The sequence below is a fragment of the Prosopis cineraria genome, unplaced genomic scaffold (genome assembly GCF_029017545.1).
Source record: "Prosopis cineraria cultivar Desert tree isolate PC_DT_omini unplaced genomic scaffold, ASM2901754v1 PC11, whole genome shotgun sequence".
NCBI lineage: Eukaryota > Viridiplantae > Streptophyta > Magnoliopsida > Fabales > Fabaceae > Prosopis > Prosopis cineraria.
This window is the reverse complement of record NW_026555342.1, coordinates 26675064-26691954: the sequence shown is the minus strand read 5'-3', so window position 1 is coordinate 26691954 and position 16891 is coordinate 26675064. Positions and strand designations below refer to the sequence as shown.

General features: G+C 32.6%; 1 pseudogene; it reads right to left on the bottom strand.

The window, feature by feature from the left end:
* Positions 1-2579: 2579 nt before the first annotated feature.
* Positions 2580-16360, bottom strand: LOC129286396 (G-type lectin S-receptor-like serine/threonine-protein kinase RKS1; annotated as a pseudogene).
* Between the last annotated feature and the right edge of the window lie 531 nt (positions 16361-16891).

Here is a 16891-nt window from a genome sequence, read left to right as displayed (position 1 = left end):
TGTTTTCATTGTTATGGCCAAATTCTTACCTGATTTTTTTATTTTATTTTGAGAAACAAGGTGTTTACATTGCACTAAATTACTTCTTTAAAGAATTTACATATTTCCTTTATTTTTTATTTTTATAATTAAGATGTTATTCACTGAAAAATATTTTGACCTCAGATGATAGCTGGACCTATATTTGTTGTTGATGATTGAGAGCTTTATTGCTAAACTGAAGTAGAAATTTTTCTTTGGACAAATCTCAATTGGTCTAAATGTGAGCTTGAGTATTATGTTTATAGTCTACTTCATGTGCTCTTCATTGATTATAGACAAAATTTTGATTTGTTATATATGTTTATTGTTTGTTGTAGAGAAGCAGAGCTCATTGTTGTGGAATTGTAAAAAAAAAAAATTTAATTAGTTGTTATAGAAATTTTTGGAGATTCTGTAGAATTTTAAAAGAGGGCACATGATTCTTTTTGTTTATGAGAAAAACCATTGTAAGAATTTCTAATCCTATTGTTAACAAGTTCAAAGTATTAAATTAAAAGTTTTTTGGATGAAGGCTTAAGGGATATAGGTTTTACATGCATATCCTATGCCAATAATGCCTTATTTTTGGGGTGTGACATTTCTCTAAAAAAGTTATTGACAAAGAGTACTTAGAGACTTTATTGGTATTTGAAGGGACTAATTGTCATTTATATAATTCAGAGGAATTTTATTGTTATTTTTTTTGTTCTTTAAAGTTTTATTTTTTGGGAATATTATTCATTAAAAATTTATTTTGATCTCAGATTCATTAACTAATGCTAATCCTCTTGCTAACATATAGGGGGCTTACAGCTGTGTTAGATGGAACTTTGTTTAAAAATCCCTCCTTTTAATGTAAATATATAAATTTATGATTTTATTTTTGGAAATATGGTTAAGTGCTCCATGTAGTCCATAGGTAATGTCCTTATTTTGTTAAACACTCTGTTTATTGGTTGAAAGGAGCTAAGCTCCTAATTGATTTGGTATTTTAATTGAAATATTATATTGCAGACTTTTTGAAAAGTCCTATTTTTAGAAGAAGTTTTGTTGAAATTTGTACAAAAATATTAAAAGTTATGCTATAATATACATATTATTAAAGATATTATAATTTTAATATAAAACTAATTACATTTTAAAAATGAAATAAATTTTTAATTTAAGACTTAAGGATTTACACCCTGTGTTAGTTACCCTATATTTTGGGACGTGAGACAGATTGTTTAGCAACTCAAACTCACAGACCTCCCTCAAATGGCAGGACTAGAAGAGAACTCTTTCACGCAGAGAAACAGAGTATATAAACGTAAAGACAAGGTGGACAAAAGCTTGGATCTAGAAAGCATAAAATTAAAGCCACTCAGATGTATTAATTGCCACACTTAATCCAAACAGAGAGATGATAAAAATAATGCGAAAATTAAATCTGGAACAGAGTAGACACAATGGGTGATGAAACAGATAAAGCGTGTCTACCTTTCTGAATGTGAGAGTCATAAATACAAACCATCTTCCCTTGACAATGGAAACTACTATTCCATGATTGTAATCTCAGAGAGTGCACTTACATTTATTGAGAAGTGAGTGGTTGATATTTCTTGTATATATACGATGAACAACTAAATTCATAACTAAGGAAATCCATCCGAGTGACATATTATCATTTACTTATGGCAATAACATATGAGAAGTTGAAAGAAGACATCAGAAAGAACATTAATGAGCAAGGATGAGATACAGAGAAAAACAGAACGCGTGCAGTACCTTGTACTTACTTGTCACTACAACAATTTACAGTTGTAACAACAGTTAACTTTGCAATAGGTAAAAAATTGTTTTGCCTAAGGTCAAAATAGGCAATAGCTTTTTGACGGTAACTTTGACTGTCACTTTAGCAACACGTGAGAAGTATTACCCAGTATTGAATGAGCAACACTTTATGCCTGCAACAAATTATATTTAAAAAATGAGAACAAAAAAAATATATATATATATATATATTGCCTAGTTCTTTACAGTCAAAACCTGTTCCCCAAATGTCTTTTTCTTAGACACGCTCAGTTCCTTTTTTTTTTTTTTTTTCCATATTGGCAACCTGCTATCCGTTACGTCTCTTATCCGCTCCCTTCATGCCCTTAATTGGCAATGCACAAAGCCCAAAAACTTTAATCTGGCTAACCCTAGCCATATTTGGAGCTGTTACTGTTCACAAAGTCGTATCAGCCAAAATGGCTCAATGAAAATGACATGTTAGTAAAGGAGCCATATTTGGTCGCAAGGCTTTGTGGAATTCCTTTCTTGGATATTGATTTGTTCCAATGAAAGGAGAGCATGCATCCATATATAACTTTAAAAAGAGCCCTAGAGCTCATGAAATTTAATTTGGATGTATTAGAATGCTTTTCACCAACTTTACTTTGTGATGATGGAAATAGTAAAAGATATAGATGAAACATTATCATTCACAAATTTTTAAAAGTATTATATTCTTTCACTTCACAATTGTAAGTAGCACGATGAGAGCATTCAAGTACCAAGTTTGAGAGTCATAGCCTTCAACGAGCTTCAATCACAGCAGTACTCATCTCATTTACTGAAATAACCTCTTCATTGTTGATTGATGGACTTGATTCATCACAATTAGCTTCCTTGATAGCAAATGCTGGTTGTTTTGGAGGAGGAAGAGTTGACTCATCATTATCCAACATAGAAACAACTTCAAACATGGTTGGCCTGTCTATTGCATATTCTTGTACACATAAAAGCCCTATCTTGATGCATTTTAGAACATCCTGTTCAGGGCATTTTTCAACTTGTAATGATGAATGAACAATTTCCATGGTTCTACTTTCTCTCCAAAGGTCCCAAATCTGAATCAATTGCACACAGTAGATGATCAGATTGTTGAAGAGAAAATTTATTTTAAAGTTGTCCATCATCTACACTTACATGTCCAACCAAAGTAGAAGTAATGACATCATAGAGACCACTATTTTTTTTTTTTTGGCTAGTAACTATCTCCAAAAGTAAAACTCCAAAGTTATTGACATCTGATTTTATTGAAAACAATCCTTTCATGACATATTTAGGTGACATATAGCTACTGTAAAAGAGAATATTATTGAAATTCATCAATGATCATTTCAACATTAGAATACTCAAACTTAGTTTAAGTACTATTTGGATTGTTTTGCAGTTAATTCTAACGCATTTTATCACATATAACATATTTTGACTTTAAAAGGGCCCAAACCATGAATTTATCAAGCTCAAATAGAACATTTTTCTAACTATGAAGAATACTATCTTTGAAGAATGGACTTGCAATTACTATCAAAATTGACTTTACTCATATAGAGATATTGATTATCAATGTCCAAAATCATTATGACTGAATATTTAGAAATATTTGTAATGAAATGCTAGGAAACTATAGTAATGCATTGTTTAGCTGAGTACTTACTAGGTTCCAACAAGATGGTTTGTGTTTGCTTTAATTTGATCTCTACTGAATATTCTAGCTAGGCCAAAATCTACAATTTTTGAGCTTAATGCAAAGTCTAACAAGACATTGCTTGCCTTTATATCTCTATGAATTATTTTTAATCTCAAATCTTGATGAAGGTACAAAATTCTTCAAGCAACTCTACAAATGATATCAAATCTTTTTGTCCAATTTAATTGTAATTTTTTTGCCTGATCTGAATTAAAGTTTTAAGATATTAGAAGTAATTATGCTTGATAAATTTTCCATTTTCTAAATCAAGAAAATTTAAACAATAATTTGTATGTATAGAAACTAAAAAGACGACATACCAAAAATAAAAGACACTACAAAAAAAATGACTTTCAGTGGCGACTTTCAGCGGCGACACTAAAAAGTCGCCACTGATTCTAGACTTTCAGCGGCGACAATAACAGTCGCCGCTGAAAGTGTGACTTTATGCGATGACAAAATAGAGTCGCCGCTGATTGTCATACTTTTAGTGGCGACATGTTTATGTCACTGCAGAAAGTCAAACTTTCAGCGGCGACAGTTGAAAGTCGCCGCTGATTCTCCACATTTTTATAATTTTTTTAAAAAATGTGTTGTAAGTTTCTGTGGCGACACACAAGTCGCCGCTGAAAGTCTAGAATCAGCAGCGACATTTGAAAGTCGCCATTGATTCTCCACATTTTTATAATTTTTTTAAAAAAATATGTTGCAAGTTTCAGCGGCAACATATATGTCGCCGCTAAAAGTCTAGAATCAGCGGCGACATTTGAAAGTCGCCGCTGATTCTCCACATTTTTATAATTTTTTATAGTGATATTTCTTACGCTTTTGAAATTAAATTTTATGACAAATTCAATTTTTGTTTTTTGAAAATTAGATTAAAGTTTTTTCCATCTCATATTTTTAATTCTACAAGTTTTATTTTCTATTGATATTGTTCTTCTTAGGCTTAATAGGAACACCACTGCCTAACTTTTCTATTCTTTCACAAGATTTTTGAATATTATATTTCTTGAATATTCTCTGTTTGTTACTAAACTTACTTGGCAATATCATTTTTTTTATAAGTTATATGTGAATGTTCATGTATCTTTGTTGATTTATTTCAAAAGGGTTGTTATCTATTTCATTTTCTTTTTTTTCTATATTTTCTTCTACTTTTATTTTACTAGTTATAACGAAGAACAATAAATTCTACTGTTTTAATATATGGACAAATAATTAATATTATAAATATCACAGGATTAAAGTTATGCAATGAAATAAAAATGTAAAAAGAAATACATAGTAATACAAAACAAGAAAAAACTAGAGTTAGGAAAATACAAGCCCCTTCTAGGAAAAATAAAAAAAGAAATTATAATTTTTTTAAAAAATTATGTTGTAAGTTTCAGCAGTGATGTACTAGAGCGTGTATAGAGCCAGGAAAACGGGCCGAGCCCGTCGAGCTAGCCCGTTTAAGCCTGTATAAAAGTAGAGCTAGGCTTGTAAATAGGACTCCAAAATGATAAATCGGGCTTAAATGGGCTGGCTCATTTAAGCTCGTTTAATCTAGGGCTTAAAAGGGCTGGCCTTGCAGGGCCGAGGGCCAGCCCGTTTAAGCTCGCATATGCATTTTTTTTAATTAATTCTCATAATTTTCACTCTTTTTAGATTTGAAAACAAAAATTAAACTAAATCTTACTCCACATCACATATTAGCCCATATTTACTGAGGATGGAAAGCAAAAAAAAAGGAAAAATAGTAATGAAGAATCACTGATCAAAAATTATATCAGTCAAGAATCACTTGTTGTCAAAATTTGAGTAGATACTTGTGGATTTGAGTTAGCCTTTATTAATAAGTATTCATTTAGGTTTTAATAACAACTCATTTTAAATTAATAATAGTTTATTGTAACTTGTTTTTCATTCAGGTTTTGACAACAATTGATTCTTAATTAATATAAATTTCATACAGAAATCCTTGGCTGCTATTTTCTAAAAAAAAATATAACCTTAAATCCCCTAATTCATCTAGATCCATGATAATGATTCATTCAGTTCAATATTTACTTTTCTAATTTTGATTGGGTGTTTGTCGGCTTAGCCAATCCATTGCTATAGGGCCGGCCCTACAGGGTCAAGCTGGCCCTTTTTGCCAGCTCTATGTGTGTATAGACTAATAATATTATATAAAATAATTTCAAATGCAATTTATTATAGACTAACAATATAGGGTGTGTATGAGAAAAAGAAAATACAAGTTTGTGATGGAAAGTGTTTTATGAAAGATCAAATGTTATCTTAAATGACAAGAGCTGAACAAAGTAGGAGGGAGAGAGTGGAAAGATATATATACATAATTACATACACTCCAATTAAGTGAACACACATTTTGAGAGGTGTAATATGTGTGTATAAGTGTATTTGGGAGAGACGAACGGGTTGTGAGATATAATAAGTTTCATACTCATCATTGTAGTGAGATTTGAGTAATTTGAAATTGATTTTGTCAATTATAATTTAAACTTTTCAACTCATAATGTTTTATATAAAGTGGATTTTGTTTTAAAAGTAATAATTATTTTTATTATATTATATTATTATTTGAATAAAAATAAAAAATTACTTTATTTGATAAAAAAAGGGTAAGAAAAACGAAAGGCTTGCTCCAAGATTCGAACCCTCAATCTGTCAGTATATAATGCATCCACGAACAAGCCCAACAGCATCAAGCCATCTTAATTGCTTTGTTCTTACAATTTTAATTCTAATTATGCGTCTTAAGACTTTTAGTATTTGATGACCATAATTTTCGTTTTACCTTCGCACGCCCTAAATTCCTAATTTCCCTCCCACGTGCCCTCCCATTTCGCTCCAGCCCTCCCATTTCGAACTCCAGCGTGCCCTAAATCCTAAATTCCCTCCCTCTCATTCCACCATTCGAAGCATGTGTGAAAAGCCAAACTTATATTTTGAAAATGACAGAGTTGCATCACTGGTTCGAAGCTAATCTTGTCTATAGCCTAAGTCTGGTTTGAAGCAAGACTTCCTTGTGAAAGTGAAGAAAGCATCGCTGGTTGGAGCTCCTTTAAGGTCCATATTTCCTGACCCTACTCCTAAATCTATCTATCAATTTGTTCTACTGCTTTTGAACTTAATCTTGCTTATTTTTATATCTTTTGGAATATATCCTGTTCTTAAGATTTTTGTCGCAGCTTTGCTTTGTTTTTCCTATTTCCTTACTTAAAAAATGAACTCTTGGACCACTTGGCCTTTGTCCTTGTCGATAGAGTATATACTTCTTGGGACCACTCTTCTTTTAGTCTTAATTAGGATTTTTTCTTAGAACCACCTCTGCTTTTGTCCCTGATTCATCCTCTGCAGTACCAAAATAATAGGTGTTTTTAATATAGAAAATCATGGGCAATGGGTCCTACTTCTTTGAAAATGGGTCCCTATTTTTGGTTTCCTCTTCTCCCTCATCAATGTGTCATTACCCAAACAATGATGTTCGTAAGCTACCACAGCATTGATGAGTCAATCCCCAACGCCTAATCAAATGAAACATACATTCAATTTAAAGTCACCACAAAATTTAATTCCATCCAAATATACATCTACCGCATGATCATTCTCATCACTTACCTTGTCTAGAACATGCACAGTGCTTGCTCTTCTTCTTTTTCCATGGTGCTTTCCAAATTGGCATTCCATTAACAGTGTATGAATAGTCTAGTAATTAATGAACTTTAGTCTAATAATTATAAAATTCCAAATAGGCATTCCATTAACACGCACAATGTACATATAATTAGGTGTGGAGTTAGCTAGAGTAATGTGTGAAGTCACTTTAAACTATAATTATGTGTGTCTTTATAAAATCTTGTTCTATTTTGTTTAAGTACACACACGAAGATATCTATGGTTTTGTTATTTTTTTGCATTATTAAAAAAAAGAATAAAATATGAAGCCTTGTGCGTGGAAAGTGTCACCATTCTAGTAGCTGTAGCTATCAATTCAATTTCCTTGTTATGAGTTTCATGTTTCTTTTCTTATGCCTCTGTTTTAGATTTTATGATGTATTTGGTTTCTAAACTTTACTAAAATGCTGGAATTAGTCTTTTAAAAGTCTTAGGAGAAGATATTACTAGGATTAGCTATATAAATACATCAATATTAACTAAAATTAAGATTTATCCCTTCAACATATTTAAAAGGAATTGTGTTCATGAAAATGCATATGAAAAATATATTTGAATTTGCCACTTTGTATGACCTTCACATCCATAAATGTTGATTGTTATATGTTTTTGTTATCTTTGACATTTGTAGAGAATAAAAATGGATAAAAGTTAGTTAGATATTAAAGATAGAGCAAACATTTTGTACATAAGAGGGATAGACAATTTTCTAGGATGGGCATTTAGTCAAGATGGAGTGAGAGACTCTGTACGCTGTCCTTGCAAAGGGTGTAGGAACACTATATTCAAAGTGCGAAGTAAGATAAGGGAAGACTTATTAAAGAAAGGCTTCCGGGATAGTTATAAGGTGTGGGACCTGCATGGGGAAAAAAGGAGGTTTGAAAGGGGTTGTGAGACTTCTAATGTTATGGTAGAAGATGAAAATATGGAGGAAGAGAATCTTGTAAGGATGGTATATGATGCTTATAGAGTTCCTTTTGTAGGTGATACATATACAAATATTAGATTAGAGGAAAGTGAAGAACCTACTGTCCATGCTAAAAGATTCTTTAACTTATTGAAAGATGTGGAGACTGAACTTTATCTAGGTTGTAGCATGTCAAAATTGGAGTTTATTGTAAAGTTACTTCAATTGAAGTACCTTAATCATTAGAGCAACAAATCCATAGATTCAAACTTAGCCTTATTGAAAGAGGTTCTTCCTAAAGGGGCTTTAGTGCCTAACTCATTTTATGAAGCAAAGAAGATAATTCGAGATTTAGGTTTAGAGTATAATAAAATTGATGCTTGTGGGAATGATTGCATATTGTATTGGAAAGAACATGCAAATGCAGAATCATGTCCTAAATTTCATATGCCCAGATGGAAGTTGGACAAAAAGAAGGGAATGAAAGTGTCACAAAAAGTATTACGACATTTTTCAATAACACCAAGACTACAAAGGCTTTACATGGCAAGAGACACTGCTTCTGAAATGAGGTGGCATAAGGAGAAACACATAAATGATGGTGTGCTCAGACATCCAGCTGGCTCTTTTGCTTGGAAATCCTTTGACCAATAATATCCTAATTTTTTTGCTGATCCAAGGAGTGTTCGATTGGGTTTGGCTAGTGATGGATTTCAGCCCTTTGGAAATATGAGTGCTAATCATAGCATTTGGCCTGTTGTATTGATACCGTATAATTTACCACCATGGCTTTACATGAAAAGCCCATACTTTATGATGACTCTTCTTATTCCTGGTCCAAAGTGCCCGGGTGATGAAATAGATGTTTACTTGCAACCAATGATTGAAGAGATGAAATACTTGTGGGAAGTAGGGGTATAAACATATGATGCACACTCTCAATCAAATTTCATCATACACGCAGCTATCTTATGGACAATAAATGATTTTCCTGCATATAGAAATCTTTCTGGGTGGTCAACTAAAGGCAAGCTTGCATGCTCGTGTTGCCATAAAGACACACATTGCCTTTCATTGAGGAGCAAGTTGGCTTACATGGGTCACAGGCGCTTTCTTCCACCAAATCACCCATGGCGCCGAGAGAAGAGCTTATTTGATGGGAAAGAAGAACATAGAACTCCACCAATTCCTTTAACTGGAGATCAGGCACTTATACAATTAGAACGATTGGGTAATGTGTCATTTGGAAAAGGTAAGAAACGAAAGCGTCATACATACACTAATGGTTATAATTGGAGGAAAAGAAGCATTTTTTTTCAATTGCCTTATTGGAAAAATTTATTGATACGACACAATCTTGATGTCATGCATATAGAAAGAAATGTTTCTAATAATATTGTGTCAACAATTATGGATTTGAAAGGGAAGACAAAGGACACATTGAAAAGTAGGTATGATTTGATGGACTTGGGCATCAAGAATGGCTTACATCCAATTGAAGAAGGTAATAAGGTTATTTTTCCTGTTGCTTCTTACACATTGTCCCCCAAAGAGAAACAATTAGTTTGTAACTTTTTATATAACTTAAAAGTCCTGACGCCTTCGCATCAAATATTTCAAGGTGTGTAAACATTCATGAGCAAAAAATATCTGGTTTGAAGTGTCATGATCACCATGTGCTATTGTAAGAAATATTTCCAATTGCAATTCGTGGGATACTACCCCCTGAAGTGTGTGAACTAATTGTAGAGTTGGAAGGTTTTTCAAGAATCTTTGTTAACGAGTTTGACATGTGAAGAACTTGACAAACTTGAAAGTCAAATAGCATTAACCTTATTGGAATGATGACATTAATAATGTTAACATCAATTGTGAGCTTTTGGTATTTAGGACAAGTGGTGAAGCTAGAGGACATTTTGAGTCAATTTTACTCTCTCATGAAGAGTACAATCAAGCTAGAATGTATGTGCTCCAAAACTGTGAAGAAGTTTGGCCATTCATAAAGTAAGTTAACTTTACTTAGAGAAAGAATATTAGTCATAATTTGTATTTTCTCACTAGTTTGGAAAGCTTGTAGGGATCATAGGAAGAAGCTTGAAGAAGAAAGTGGATCAATTGAGCAAAGGCATAGCAAGGAGTTTCCTGATTGGTTTCACGCACAAGTATGTTATCATATTCTATTATTTGGTGTTTTTATTAATTTGTTTAATAGTATTTCATATTTAAGGAATGGTTCTTGTCTATATAGGTGATAAGGTAGTGCAATCAAGGCCACGTAAGTAATGAACTTATAAGTTTATCAATTGGCCCATTAAAGGTGGTTAATCGGTACTCCATATTCATAGGGAATGGATTTCGTTTCCACACAAAAGATCAAGCAACAGGCAAAAAAACTCAAAATTATGGAGTCATGGTGAAGGGTGATGATACCAATATTGATAAGGAATATTATGGTGTCTTAGAGGATATTCTTGAGTTACCATACATAGGAAATAGGAAAATATACTTGTTGTTCATTGGTGGGACATGGCTAACTATGGTAAGGGATATAAGGTTGACAATTATGGGTTCACAAGCATCAACACCCAGTATTCATTACAAACCAATGAACTATTTGTGTTAGCTTCTCAAGCAGAACAAGTTTTCTATGTGGATGACATTACAAACCCTAATTGGCTTCTTATTGTTAAAGCAAATCCACGTGATTTATTCAATATGCCAATTGAGAATGATAATGATGCTTATAGGGTCAATGTTCCTGTGATTAATGAGGAAGCTTCTCAACAATTAGTAGTTGATTTCAATATGTATGGTGCAAATCTTATACAACCCAACATTATTATTGACTTGTGTAGACATGATGTACAGCCACAAACTTTTATCCAAGTAGATGAACCATCACAAAGAAATAATCATAATGCCAGAGAGATTGGGTTTATTAATGACATGAAAATACAATCACAAGCGGACAAAGATAGTGATGAAGAGATGTTCTCTCTTCTAGTGATAGTGAGATAGAAGATGATAGTGACACAGAAGATGAAATACAAGAGTATGAATTAGAAGATACTAGTGCTAGTGGCGGTGGCACAGAAGACTCCAACAAGTGAAATTATCATCTCCATAATTGGTAGCATTTATTAATAGGTTATTCTTTTCTTAATAACTTAAATATATATATATATATATTATAAGACTTTGCCATTTACAAATATTTGTTTCTTACTATTTATTTATCTTGTGATTATTGTCCTAGTTACTTATTGAAAAATGTGTTAAAGTCAATGCTTTCTTGTAGGATATGTCAGCACTACGAGGACGAGGTAGGAAAGGCTATTTGATTGGACGATGTGGTAGCTCAAGTAGTGTAGGTAATACCTGTACACATCAAACAAGAGTTACTATTTCATCTCGACACTTGCAACTTCAAGAACCATATGTCAACTCTCCTCCTACCCCAAATAGTAGTGAAGGTAAATTTTCTTCAAGTATATGCAATATAGATAATTAATCTACATAACATGTAACATTTAATTGATATAACTCTTTTGTATGAATGATAGCTTCTTGCAATGCCATAAAAAAGGGTAGGGGAATTTACAAGTCTATCAAAGTTGACTTGAAGACCAAATTTGGAGCAAAGATTAAAGTTAGAATTTCAGATTACATTACAAGAGTAGTGGGTTTAGAAGCCAGAGACTTGGCTAGCTATTGTGGTTTGGTTGTTAGAACCACAATATCCTTTCAAGATGGGGCTGATTGGAAAGACATTTTCAAAAAGTATGGTGATGAGATGCTTTTGAAAGTAAAGGTATTTTTTTATTTCATACATGCACATATGTCATATATACTTGTTTTTTCAACAAGTATTTATATTTTAGTGTGCTCTAGGAAAAATTTGAACCTACTGACCAAGCGAAGGAAGAGAAGTTTAACAGGATTATCTACACTACATGCAAAATGCCTTTAGAAATTGGAAGACTAATTTGCATGCTCATTATAAGTCTTATGCCACTGATGAGGAGAGATTAAATAATCCACCTAATTATGTTAGTTCTCAAGATTGGGAGTGGCTTGTGACATACTTTCAATCTGAAGATTTCAAGGTAACTTGCTCTTTATACAAGTTGATGTAGTATTTTACTTAATTTGTTGAATCCTTACTAAATATATAAATTATCAATTTTCCTCTAGAAAAAAAGTTCAAGAAATCAACGAAATCAACAATTACAAGTTACGAAGCATACTTGTGGTCCTCGATCATTTGCAGAGATTGATTACTCTATTGTGAGTACAATATGTCTTTATTACATAATACTGTTTAATCTTATTCATTTTCAATATATTAATTATTATCCTCATACATGATAGAGAGACACCACCACTGGACAACCAGCACCTCCTGATTTGTTGTGGGAATTAACACATACTAAGAAAACTGTAGATGGGCAAAAGGTTTGGGTAGACCCACAATCATAACAAATTCATGTATGTATATTAATATTTTCTTTTGCAATAGGTTGGTCTTTAATTTTAATTTTATTAGACTGATTGATTTATTTAGCTATAGGCTCGCATGCAAGAGCTTATTCATCAGCAAGAGCAGCAACAAGACCTAGAGAGTGATAATCAAATGACATCTGATGAGATCTTGACAACTGTTCTTGGTAAGAGGTCAGGATATGTGAGAGGGAAAGGCTATGGAGCACAGCCTTCAAGAAAGAGGGATTTCTCCCAATTTGATAATGAATCATTGGTGGAGACCGTGCACCAACAATTACAAGAAGAATTTAAAAGATGGTTTGATGCTGAGAGGGAAAAGATGGAAGCAAATCTTGCAGCAGAGCGTGCACGGATGGAAGAAGAGCGGACACAGCTTGAGCAAAGAATGGAACAGTTGATGGAGCAAAGAATACAAGCACAATTAGCTGCCTTGATTCCTCCTATGCAACAGGTAATAATTTTTTATACATTTTAAACTTACTATGTCTTTTTGTCTTTATTTACAAGTTTGCATCATGAGGAGCTTTAAAAAGAAGCTAAAATTGGTTGATCTCATCTTGAGAGATTTTAGTTCTTTTGTACATGCCTCTCTTTTTGTTTTGAAATTTAACTCTCTTTATGTTCTTGTATCTAAAATGTTTCTCATTAATAAAAATAATTTGATTTTGACATGATAAACTTTAACTTTTTCTTCACAGGCACAACATCAAGAGGCACCTACATCTACATCAACTCCTTCAGTTGTTCCATAAACTTGTTAATTATTTGACTTAGATAAAGTTTGAAGCCTAATTAGTGGGTCCTCTTTCCCATTTAGCCATCGTTGTTTTTTGGGTACATTTTCTTCCAATGCAAATGCTTATTAAACTTCAAACTTTGAGGTCTTTTGAACTTGCTTTAATGTTTTAGATGCTTTATCCATAGTATGTGTTTCTGATATTGCATTGAATCATACCTTCTTGGAGATTGGAACCCAACAATCTTAGTTTATAATTAATAAACATTTGGTCCCTCGTTTGATCATTGACATTTTCAACACAAAATAGAAACTGTAAAACACTTACATTAAATGCTTTACATTGCAATTTTTATTTTCATTTAATCCTCTAATGTCCAATTTTAAAATTTTCTTAATAACAATGTATATAATTATTTATCATACAATATCTCCATTTGAGTAATTTTTTTTTACAAAAAAAAAAGGTTTCAGCGGCGACTTTTAAGGTTGCCGCTGAATGTAACAATTATCAGCAAATGAGAAAATAATAATCAGCGGCGACTACATGTCGCCGCTGATATATGATATTCAATGGTGACTAGTTTTAGCAGCGATATTTTGATTTCTTTAGTGGCAAATAATGTCACCGCAGAAAGTCTATATTCAGCGGCAACTTTTTTTGTCACCGCTGATAGAATCAGCGACAACAACTCTCGCGGCGACTTTGCAGTGACAAAGTGTCGCCGCTGAAACTTTTCAGCGGCAACATTTTATCTTTTAGGGATGACTTTTGTTGCCGCTGAAAGTCAAGTTTTTTATAGTGAGAGTCCAAGCTTTTGTCTTGCAAATATTCATATACCAGCATCTTCTCTTCTCCATGTACGCAACAACCTAATATCCCTACAAGATTTCTATGTTGTAGTTTTTCAATTACAGTAACCTCATTTCTGAATTCTTCGTTGCCTTGTCCAGAATATTTCGACAATCTCTTTACTGCTATAACCATTCCATCTTTGAGAAGACCCTGATGTCACAAGCCATAGTTAAGTTATGAAATGTATACACTTTATTGTTGTTGTAATTAGAAACCATTATTAGAAAAATTATTTCTTCAATTGTGCCACCTTTTGGCTTGTCTATCTTGTTATATAAATTAGTGTCCATATATATTTTCCCTTCAACTTTGAAATTTTTATATGCTAATGACATTTATAACATTGTTGATCAAAATTGTGAAATTTGAGACTAATTACAAAGAATGACTACCTTATAAACAGAACTAAAACCATCTTGCCCAAGCTTGTTAGTATATGAGAAATTGTCTGTTGCTTCAACTATCTCACTTAGGTCGAACAGTGCTAAATCAGAATTATTTTCTCAATCAAGAAAATATTTTCCATTGCTTCTTTTCACTGTATTTTTTTCTGGGGGGAAAATACTATATGAGACATGAGTTGTAATACAATTTAGCTGTCCTACCCCACAGCAATTAAAACAGGATATAAAGTTTAAGTGCAGGTTAAACTATAATGTGGACTAAATTACTATTTTGTGAAAAAAAAAATTGATGTATAGAAATTTAGATTACCTAGTTTCTTGTTCTTTACAAACCAAAACACAAAAATGATCACCAGGAAAGTTATCAAGCAAATTGAAATGACTACGAGTGTCACCATCCCCTTCTTGCCCAGAGAACCATATGGCTTGTTTTCATGTTTAGCTGCAGATCAAAGCAAAATTTATGTTCAAATTACGAGATCATGCATGCTTTCAATTAAGTTAGTTTCCTGAATTATTATCATGTTCGAAAACTAGAGTTAATCGTTGACTGTGTAGTGCTGTCAGCTTTAAGTGAGTCTCCAAAACTTACCATGAGTTTACAAGAGAAGCTACCAGATTCTCATTTAATTGTGATCAAACCATACCGTAACCAATGTAATAAAAATAATATTTTTTATTTTATGAGTTTTAAAATATTGTATTAAAATTTAAATAAATATTGCTAATAATTTTCAATTCTAAATAAGTCAAAATAACTAAATGGAAAAATGGCAATTATGAACCTTATAAAGGCATTAATAAAAATTAAAGATCTTGAATTATTAAAATATCATGGAAAAATCATGCTCTTTATTTCTAAATAAAACACCTCTAATTATTGAAATAGTCAATAAAAAATCACTTATGAATTTAAGGAAAGCCATATGTAAATTTAATGATTGTCATATGTGAATCCATGAAAAATTTATTATGAATTTATAGACAGTCCCATGAATTTATGTATAATCACTTTGTGAATAAATTTGATTTTATTAAAAGCCAAAAAATGATCCCAATAAACTATCTAAATTATGTCTCTTTTGGTAATTAAACACATTTTTGTGTATTTGATAGTTATATTTAGTTTTTATATTGGCAAAAAATCCCCCCCAAAAATGATTTTTATTGGTTCCTTCCCTAAATTTTGTGGTTTAAGATGGCTCATTACGTGAACAGTAACATGCAACTTTTCTGTATAAACTAAATTTTAGGCCTTGCTTTGTAAGGAGCTTAACTTGAGGCCCGGAACAAGACATTATTCTATTCATGATTTTGCAAGACTTCTTATAAATATAACAATCTTAATCTTAATATATGCCAAAGTACTTCAATATTTTTATGTTACGATATTGGCTGAAAAAAGTCCCACACCATCGAATGTCCTAATATCTTCCATATCAGCGTGCCATGTCAAGCACCCAGTTTGTGTAACCTCATTTGCACTTGCAAACGCCATGCACGAACAATCCTCTTGGCACTTCTTCTCACGCCTTTTCAAGCTCATACTCTTGCTCTTATCCACATGTGCCATTGACGCATCTGGCACCTTCACATGTGCAACCTTCACAAATCCCTTCCCACTTTGACACGTGGACACATTCTTCTTCCTCACACACCCACGTGGTAATCGGTTTCTCGTAAACTGAAGATCTTGGGGATTCTTGGGTTCGAATCCAGGCAAGCACACACACTCAAACTTGTTCATATTATACTGATCACAGATACTATTTGACCCGCACCATCGATATATATCACAATCCTCTTTGGGACTGTGCAAATTCGGAGCCATCTTTGCTCCATCGCTTGCCAAACAGATCGAGTCAGTTGACCCGTGTTATCCAACGTTAGGTTTACGAAGATTGAAGGGTTCATGGGTGAGGACGTGAAGACAACTTCTGTACCATTATCAATGAAGCTGATGTTGAAGATGAAGTTGGGTGTCATGTCTGGCGTACCACTAAGCCTTGTGCCAGTCCAAGACCCGCATCGCCAAAATGGAGCTCCGTTTTTATAAACAAATATTTGAGGATAGCCTATCGGGTCCATTTTGAGATTCACGTTACCTAACCTATTAGAGATAAAAGAAATCACACATTTAAAAATTAAAGATAAGTTATGAATATATAAATTTTAGAATGTGTCTAACTTAATAATGTTTAAGTTATTTTATGAAATAGACTATTAATAAGTATATTTAATATAAAAGAATTTAACCTGATATCAAGAGCTTGGCCTT